Source organism: Sceloporus undulatus, chromosome 2, assembly GCF_019175285.1.
Source record: "Sceloporus undulatus isolate JIND9_A2432 ecotype Alabama chromosome 2, SceUnd_v1.1, whole genome shotgun sequence".
Taxonomy (NCBI): Eukaryota; Metazoa; Chordata; class Lepidosauria; order Squamata; family Phrynosomatidae; genus Sceloporus; species Sceloporus undulatus.
The window spans coordinates 9,748,049-9,757,548 of NC_056523.1; the positions used below are offsets into that span (position 1 = coordinate 9,748,049).

At 41.9% G+C, this 9,500-nt stretch overlaps 1 protein-coding gene across 3 annotated transcripts in view; it reads right to left on the bottom strand.

Moving 5' to 3' along the window:
- The window catches only part of LOC121921866 (zinc finger protein 436-like), a 31,466-nt gene extending 23,494 nt beyond the window's left edge, over positions 1 to 7,972 (bottom strand). Inside the window, exon 1 of one of the 3 annotated variants that reach the window (XM_042450526.1) lies at positions 7,881 to 7,972. The gene's annotated coding sequence lies outside the window, so the exon portion shown is untranslated. Of the gene's footprint in view, positions 1 to 1,070; positions 1,094 to 7,880 lie in introns of those variants that run through there. The other 2 variants (XM_042450524.1, XM_042450525.1) reach the window with 2 other exon arrangements.
- Between the last annotated feature and the right edge of the window lie 1,528 nt (positions 7,973 to 9,500).

Genomic DNA, 9,500 nt, shown 5'->3' on the forward strand with positions numbered 1-9,500 from the left:
AGGAGGGAGCAAGCTTGTTTTCTGCTGCTCCAGAGAACAGGACCCAGAACAATGGATGTAAACTCCAGGAAAAGAGATTCCAGCTCAACATTAGGAGGAACTTCCTGACAGTAAGGGCTGTTCCACAGTGGAACACACTCTTTCCTCAGAGAGTGGTGGACTCTCCTTCCTTGGAAATCTTTAAGCAGAGGCTGGATGGCCATCTGTCGGGTATGCTTTGATTGGGAGTTCCTGCATGGCAGAATGGGGTTGGACTGGATGGCCCTTGTGGTTTCTTCCAACTCTATGATTCTTTGTTTCTATGATTCTATGTCAGGGTTCAAGTCCCTGTTCGGCGATGGAAACCCACTGGATGAACCTGGGCAAGTCACACTATCTCAGCCTCTCAGAGTCAAAGTCAAACCCCCTCTGAACAAATCTTGCCAAGAAAACCCTGTGATAGGTTCGCCTTAGGATCAACATAAGTCAAGGAGTTAAAGGCAAACAACAACAAAACATGCATTTTTTGCATTTTAGTCCAACATCTTGAGAACAAATTGCAACCTACGTCGAGCAAAAAAAGTTTCATGTCTAGTCAGCCCTCCATATCCATGGATTCATGCATCCACGGTTTGAACCTATTTTAAAAATAGATAAATTCCAAAAAGCAAACCTTGATTTTGCCATTTCTTATAGGGACACCATTTTACTACACCACTGGATTTAATGGGACCTGAATATCCACGGATTTGGGTATCCACCAGGGGTCCTGGAACCAAAATGCAGCGGATACCAAGGTCCATGGCATACATAAAATCATAGAGTTGGAAGGGACTCTAAAGATGAACCAACCCAACCCAACCCAGGAATCCATTGTGTTTATGCCTCTGAGAGATGGCCATCCAACATCTGTTTAAAACTCTCCAATGTAGGAGAGTCTACCACTTTCTGTTCCACTGTCTGACCCCTCTTAGTGTCAAAGAGTTCTTCCTAATGTTTATTTGGAGTCTCCTTTCTTGTAATCTGAATCCACTGGTCTCTATAAATAAATGGCATTACAGAACTCCGGTGGCAGTGTTACCAGCAATTACCTTTGCATCCATTCCCCTGCCACTTTCCTCATTTCATCTGCTCTCCTTTTGAGGGGTAGTTTAAAAATCCCATGCCTTTCTTCAGTCACAACATTGAAATAGATAAATGGGGAAAAAAATATGGAAAAAGACAGTACAGTGGTACCTCAGGATACGAAATACCCAGGTTACGAATTTTTCGGGATACGAATAAATCCCATAGGGATTTATTGTTTCGGGTTACGAAAGTTTTTTCGGGTTACGAAAAAACTCCGGCGCTGTTTTAAATGGAGCCGCGGCAGAGCCGCGCCTTTTTTCCCCATTAGCGCCTATGGCAATTCGGCTTACGAAGGTTTTTCGGGTTACGAAATTAGCCGCGGAACGAATTAATTTCGTAACCCGAGGCACCACTGTAAAAATCTCTTTAGCTCAAAATATAATAGAAAAGGTATACAAAATACATTTTCAATAACAAAAATATATAAACAACTAGAGGATAAATGTTGGAAATGAAGGCGAGAAAAAGGAACCTTATTCCATCCATGGTGGACATGCAAAAAGGCTGAAAAATACTTGATCTCCATACATCAGATAATCGAAGAAATATTAGATATAAAATTCTAATTGAAACCAGAAACTACTTTATTACGTATGATTGAGGAAGGATTGGATAAACAAAAAGTCAGAATATTATATTACATGATTGCAGCAGCCAGAATGCTATTTGCACAAAAGTGGAAAGAAAGTTCAACATCGGTGGTTCAAGACTGGGTTGATAAAGTGAGTAGAACCGGCAGAATTAGATAAAACGACACGTCTTATGAAATATGACAAACTAGCAAAATTTGTGCAAAGTTGGGAACAGGTTATGGAATATATAAGTAAACACTGGGGTATAATAGTAATTAGGTGACTTAGGGATTAATTAATTAAGAAATAATGGAAATATAGGGGTTTTTTTTGGGGGGGGGGAGCTATGCAGCAATAATCCAGTGGCATGAGATAGGATTTGCTCAAGATAGCTATACAACTTGAGGACAGTTTGAGAAGTCTGATAATGCACTAAGTATTATTAGCATGGAAGCCAGGAAAGAATGTATAAAGACAATGATGAAGAATGCATGACAGTTGTGTGGGGCATATGTTGAATGTTTTATGTTTTTTAAATAATAATAATAATAATAATAATAATAATAATTTTTTTAAAAACTGTGTGGTGCATAGAACACCCGGCTGACCAATCAGAAGGCAGTTGTGGTCCAGCCAATAGGATGTGGGCTGGGACATTTGAACATTCCTAAACCAAACATAAACCTGGAACCCCCTCAGAATTACTTCTTGAGGTCGTTGCTGGGCCTCCCCAAAGACACACCAACTGCCATACTTAGATTGGAAACCAACATGCATAGAAAGCCTAATAGATAAGAGAATTTTATGCTACTGGCTTAAAGTTCAGAGGATGGATAATAACAGACTTCCAAAAAAATGTTTGATAGAACTGAATAACAGTATGCCCAACAAGAACTGGGTACATCGGGCCATGCAATTGATTATCAAATATGGAATTTCATGAGCTGAAATTAATGAACTTCAACTGGAAGTGCAGATAAAGTCTATCAAGAACATAATAAGTGAAACATCGAGCCAAAAAGATTTCCATACTGCTTATCTGTCCTCATGTGCCCCTCTATACTATAAACTCAAGAAGTCCTGTATTTTTCCAGACTATTTTGTTAGCTTAACATTTGCAAATTTATGGAAAGCTTTTACCGAATTAAGATTAAATATGATGGATACAGCATACAGAGACGGAAGATATAGAGGTATTCCAGCAAAAGAACGTACTTGTGTACAGTGTTGCCAATTTCGCGACTTTCACGCGAAAACGGGGACTTTTCAGAGCTTTCCGTGTGATTTTCGCGCCTGGCTCTAATTCAGTGCCTTTTCCGTGACTTTGGCCCTTTCAGCTCCAGACTGCTGGAGTGTAAGAGTTTTCAGCCAATCAGAGAGAGGGCTGGAGAAAACTCTCTCTCTCTCTCTCTCTCTCTAATGACTCCCTCTGAGAGCCAGGACGGAGCAAGCCCAACCAACCCCAACTGTTTGGAGGAATAGTTCAGCCAATCAGAGAGAGGACAGGCATTCTCAGGCTCCAGGGGCAAAGCACAGTGGCTGCAGTGCTGGAGAGAGAGAGGCAGGGAGTGAGGGATCTTGGCTGGCTTCTAAATTGCCTTGGATTTCCAAGTAAGACATAAGTTTTCAGGCACACAAAGGCAATAGTTGACAATGGTATCATGGCTTGATGTTGTGGACTTCTTTGTGTGCCTGAGAGTGACATTTGAATTTCTGAATTCCTGAGCTTGGGCAGAGTGCCCCAAGCCTACCTCTCAGGGTCGTTGTTGTACTGTGAGGTGGACCATTTGGGTTGTGTGATGTGAATGCGATGTCCCTGAGTGTGTGTGTGTGTTAGTGACTAAATATGCCTCTGAGCATGGGCAGAGCACCTGGTCAGTTGGCATCCCTGCCCTGTCTTCCCAGAATTTTGTTTTGTGGATCTCTTTTTCGTTCCCTTTTCCACTGCCATCCATACTGCAGAAATATTTTATCGTTTTCCTGTTCCTGTCTTGTAGTAATGTTTTTAACTGATTATTGGATTTTAACTTTGTATTGTAATGTTTTTTAAATTTTGTAAGCCGCCCTGATCATATCCATGGAAGGGCGGGATATAAATAAAATTTATTATTATTATTATTATTATTATCCAGTTTGTGACCGCTTTAACTCTCCTGGCTCAGTGCTATGAAATCCTGGGAATTGTAGTTTGTTGTCACACCAGAGTTTGCTGAGAGAGAAGGTTAAATGTCTCCGAAAACTAGAATTCCCAGGATTCCCTAGCACTGAGCCATGGCAATTAAAAGGGTGTCAAACTGGATTTATTTCTGCAGTGCGGTTGCATCCGAATACATTTCTATTTGGCACAAAGCTCCCTAGACCCCCTTCATGTCAAAATAAACATCTTAAAAGGACTGAAAGATTCTTTGTTTGGTTCAATGGTGATTTTGAGAGTTGAAATAAGTTACAATTATTTTTATTCAATTATGTTTATGTTTATTTGCAAAACATCTGCCATTTTAACATTATGGGAATTTTCCGGGAATTGTGACTGAATATTCCGTGTGATCTGGGGGGATTCAGCGGGTTTTGGACAAACATTTCCGGGAATTATCTCCGAGGCTTGTTGGCAACACTGCTTGTGTATATGGTTGTCAAGAGGTAGAGGACCTTGTTCATTACATGTTATTTTGTCCTCTCTACCAAGAACCAAGAGAAAGGTTCATCACACCTATAATAGAAACCAGCCCCAGTCAGAACCCACAGGATATGATCTTTCACCTTCTACTGGACCTGAATAAATATGTAACCTGGAAAGTAGCTTTGTTTGCATTAGCAGCTAAAAAAATCAGGAACAAGTATATAACAGGGATAGCCATAAACTGTAAAGGCGATGACTATATTTGACAAAAAATTTAATAGGCAAAATGACAATTGTTGTTTGTTTGTTTAGAAATTCTGTACCAGATACGAGGTACTCACATTACAGATATAATGTACATGTATTGTTATACTGTTATATTGTTATATGTATTGTTGTACTGTTGTGCTGTGCAATGACCTTTGGTCAAAAGCAATAAAATTTGATTGATTTTGAACATTCCATGTGTCCGTTGGTTTTGACAGTTGGTGGACAGTTGGGATTTGACAGTTGAGGGAACAGTTAAGTCCAAGAGAGGACTGGGTTCCATGAGTTCCTGAGGGAAGAGTCAGTTAGGGCTTGGGATCCTGAGAGTGAGGGTTCCAGGTTAGAGAAGGACGGTGAGGGGTAGAGTCTGAGTGGGAAAGGGCTCCCTACCGTTATACTCCCAGGACTCTAGGAAAGGGAGTGGCTGGAGTGTGATATCCTGCGGGACAGTGTTAGCTTTGGTGACTGTTAGGTCTAAGTTTAAGAGAGGAACTTAATAGAAGGAGTGAGTGAATCTTAGGTATAAGGAATTGGTGATTTAGCTAAAGATTTATAACACCAATGGTAACTATAACAAAGTAGAAAGTAACAATTACAGAAGATATCATATTAAGACCAACGCGGTTAAACCTTGTAAATAAAGATTTATTTGTTTGATTCAAGAAGGACTCGCCTGGACTTGTGTTAATACCACGCTACTCACATTACAAAACACGGGTGGCAGCGGAGGGATAACAAAAGTCCCAAGCGCCTGCCACAATAGAAAGGTTGTGCGTCACATAATTTGGTGGCAGTGTTAGGGTGAAGGTTGACTAGACGGGGCCTTCACATAATTGGATGGCACAAAAAGAAAACTTCGTCACAACCATGTCTATCTTGATTCCCCTTCCCAGTCTCCCCATAAAGAGCATCAGGCTCTATATGCCAAAAGGCCGGGCTAGCTGCAGGATTATGGGAGCTTTAGTCCAAAAAAGCAAGTTTCCCCAAGTTTTGGCCTTTACCAAGGAGCGGGATTTCAAAACAGCCTCGCAACTTCACAGCAATCTTGATGTATCACCACCACCACAATTATTATTATTATTATTATTATTATTATTATTATTATTATTATTGGTATCTGTTGGGCATGGCTTTAGGGACATTGGTGGGCTGAGACTGGCGGGAAAGTTCCAGATTTTGTGCCTGCTCTTTGTAATGTTGTTGTTGTTATTGTTGTGTGCCTTCGAGTAGTTTCCAACTTCTAAGGTGAACCTATCACGGGGTTTTCTTAGCAAGATATGTTCACAGGGGGCTTGCCTTTGCCATCTTCTGAGGCTGACAGAACGTGACTTACCCTAGTCACCCAATTAGTTTTTATGGCTGTGTGTGGATTCGAACCCTGGTCGCCAGAGCCCTAGTCCAGTGCTCTACCCACTGTACCACACTGTCTTATAAACTGACCTAGGAAGCTGATATTAAAAAGTCTCTGTTCATAGCTGGACAATATTCTGGGATGAACAAAACTTGTATGGCTCGCCTAAAATTAAAGGAAGGACACGAACAAAATCTGTGACTTTTAGAATGCACTCTAAGAGGCACGACATAAAGTTGTTGTTGTTGTTGTTGTGTACCTTCATGTCTTTTCCAACTCAAGGTGACCCTAACACAGTTTTGATTTGTTTTTTGCAAGGTATACTGCTCAGGACCAGACCATGCATTTCCATGGCTGAATTGGAACCCAGGTCTCCCAGAGTCGTGCATCTGCACAGTAGAAATAATACAGTCTGACACCACTTTATCTGCTATGGCTGCAACCTACAGAATCCTGAGGTTTGTAGTGTGGTGAAGCATTGGCACTTTTTGGCAGAGGCAGCTAAACACCTTACAAAGTTAGAAATCCCAGGGTTCCATAGGATGCAGCCATAGCACTTACAGTGGTGCCAAACTGCACGCTTTCTGCAGTGCAGATGCACCCTGTGAAAGCTAGTACTATAACCTCTTGTACTACAAATTCTTTTGAACCGGCTCAAAGGTGCTGCAAGGTCCCTTTTCATACTGATATCCAAGACCAACATGGCTATATCTCTGAATACTTAAAAGTAGTGTTAAACTGCATTATTTCTACAAAGTAGATGCACCCATCACAATCTAAAACTCCAGCCACTTCACCATGCAACATATAAATTTGTTGTTGTTGTGTACCTTCAAGTCATTTCTGACTTATGGTGACACCAAGGGGAATCTACAGTAGGTTTTTTCTTAGCAAGGTTTGTTCCTAGGGGGTTTGCCCTTGCCTTCCTCTGAGGCTGAGAGAGTGTGACTTGCCCAAAGTCAGCTTTCATGGCCAAGCAGGGATTCCACCACACTGGCTGCCCAAGCAAATAAATAACTTCCCATTTCCCCTTGGTTCCCATTTCTTGCAGGATGAGCCCCATCACCTTCCATGCCACAGCCCCATTTGAAACATTTCCACATGTGCAAAATAACAGCCTGGCCACATTGTCAGTGCTCCTCTCTTGCAAAAATGTCTCCTTCATCATTTATCACCTGCCTAGGGATCCCCTCCAAGGGAGGAATGCAGAAGAAATGTATGCTTTTAAAAAAATGCACAGCACGCACCTATATCCCCTAAAAACTGTAAATGTGCAAAGACCCCAAAAGAGATCATGTGGAGTCTCCTTCTTAGGAGCTTTTGAAACAGAGGCTGGATGACCCATGTGTTGGGGTGCTTTGATTGTGAATTCCTGCATGGCAAAAGGGGGGGTTGGATTGGATGACCTTTGGGGGATCTCTTCCAACTCTAGGGTTCTATGATTCTCTGAGGAGTGGCACTCAAAGAAAAAGCAACCCCCAAAAGCTAGAAATGTGCATAGAGGTGCATTAACATTTCTGGACCCTAAAAGAGATCACAAGTGAGTGGACCTCAAGAATAAAATCTTTGGATGCTACGTATGGGACCCCCTTATCAATGGGATGCTTTTTTAAAAAAAATGCACAACATGTGCCTATATCCCTCAAAAAGCTCAAAAAGGAAACCTCTGGATCCTAAGCATGGGGTCAATGGGATGTGGAAGAAATGCATGGAGTAAAAAAAATGCACAACATGTGCCTATATCCCCCAAATGCTAGAAATGTGCATAGAGTTGCATCAACCTTTTCTGGACCCTAAAAGAGACTAGAAGTGAGTGGAACTCAAGCAAAACCTTTGGATGCTATGCATGGGACCCCCTTGTCCATTGCACAGTGTTGACACCATCCTTCCTCTCATGCCCCCACTTTTCTGTGTAATCCCTGGTGCATGGATTGCCTTTCCTTCTTTGCAAGGTGCAACTCACCCCCCTGCAGGCTTTGCAGATTTAATATGGGTCTCCCATGGCTCTGGCTGGCTGCCTTCTTGTTGTTCTGGCAATTTCCTGCAAAAGGCAGAACAGGAAGGGGCAAGTCTTCAGTCCTATCCCGCCCTCTTTCTTAGGCCTCTCTAGGAAGCAAAAGCAAAGCACACTCAGAGTAACCCATCATGTGCTGAGAATTGTTTAACAAGCAGATATTTCATCCTGTTGAACCATTCAGTATGCTTCGCCTTCAGTGCGGCCATTAGGTAGATCTGTAATTGTGTGATCGACCAAACCCAGAGGGTGTCCAGCAATGGCTCCTCTTTATCCTGGAGAGAAGTGATCAGTGGGGTCCCACAGGAAATGTAAGATACTATAGTTAGGGCAAAAAATTGAAATGCATAGATATAGGATGGGCGACACCTGGCTTAAGGAGACTACATGTGAAAAGGATTTGGAGTCCTAGTAGACCACAAGTTGAACATAAGTCAACAGTGCAATGCAGCAGCTAGAAAGTCAATGCAATTTTAGACTGCATCCATAGGAGTATTGTGTCGAGATCAAGGGAAGTAATAGTGACACTCTATTCTATTTTGATCAGGCCTCACCCGCAATATTGTGTCCAGTTCTGGGCACCACAATTAAAAAAGGACATTGAGAAATTGGAGCATATCCAAAGGAGGGGGACCAAAATGATGAAGGGTCTGTAAACTTTGTCTTATGAGAAGCAGATTACGGAGCTCAGTATGTTTAGCCTGGAGAAGAGACAGTTAAAAGGTGGTATGTTAACTGTGTAAGTATTTGAAGGGATGTCACATTTAGGATGGAGCAAGCTTGTTTCCTGCTGACCCAGAGAACAGGACCTAGAGCAATGGACGCAAGCTACAGGAAAAGAGGTTTCACCTCAACATTAGGAAGAACTTCCTGACAGTAAGAGCTATTCAACAAAAGTGGCCTTTGGATGTCACTTTCAGCTCTAAGGTTTTCAGGAATCTGTTTGATTCGGTGACCCCCCCCCCCCCCATTATTATTATTATTATTATTAACCTTTATTTATGAAGCGCTGTAAAATTACACAGTGCTGTACATACAATCTTTTTAGTTAGACGGTTCCCTGCCCTCAGGAACCGTTAACTAAAAGATTGTATGTACAGCGCTGTGTAAATTTCAGCGCTCTAAAATTCTTGCATCACATATGAGAAGAGGAAAGAAAAGTATCTCCTTTCCCTTTTCTGTATCCCTGGGTCTCATTCATACTACAGAATTATAGGCATAGAATCCTAGAGTTGGAAGAGACCCAGAAGAGTAATCCAATCCAACCTCTGCAATGCCGGAAAATCAAAGCAACCCCTATCATCCCACTTTAATTGCCATACTTCCTTTTATGGAATCCTGAGATTGGCAGTTTAGGGATCCACCAGATTTTTCTGGCTGAGAATCCCAAATGCCTCCCTCCCTAAACTGCAAATCCCAGGATTTCATATGACAGAACCATGGCAGTTAATGTGGAATCATAGTGCTATAATTCTATAGTGTGACTGGGCTCCTGGACACCCCAATCTCCCCCTTCCTCTCCCAAATAGATCCAGCTCTGTCATCTCAGTGCTTCTACCAACAAGGTAG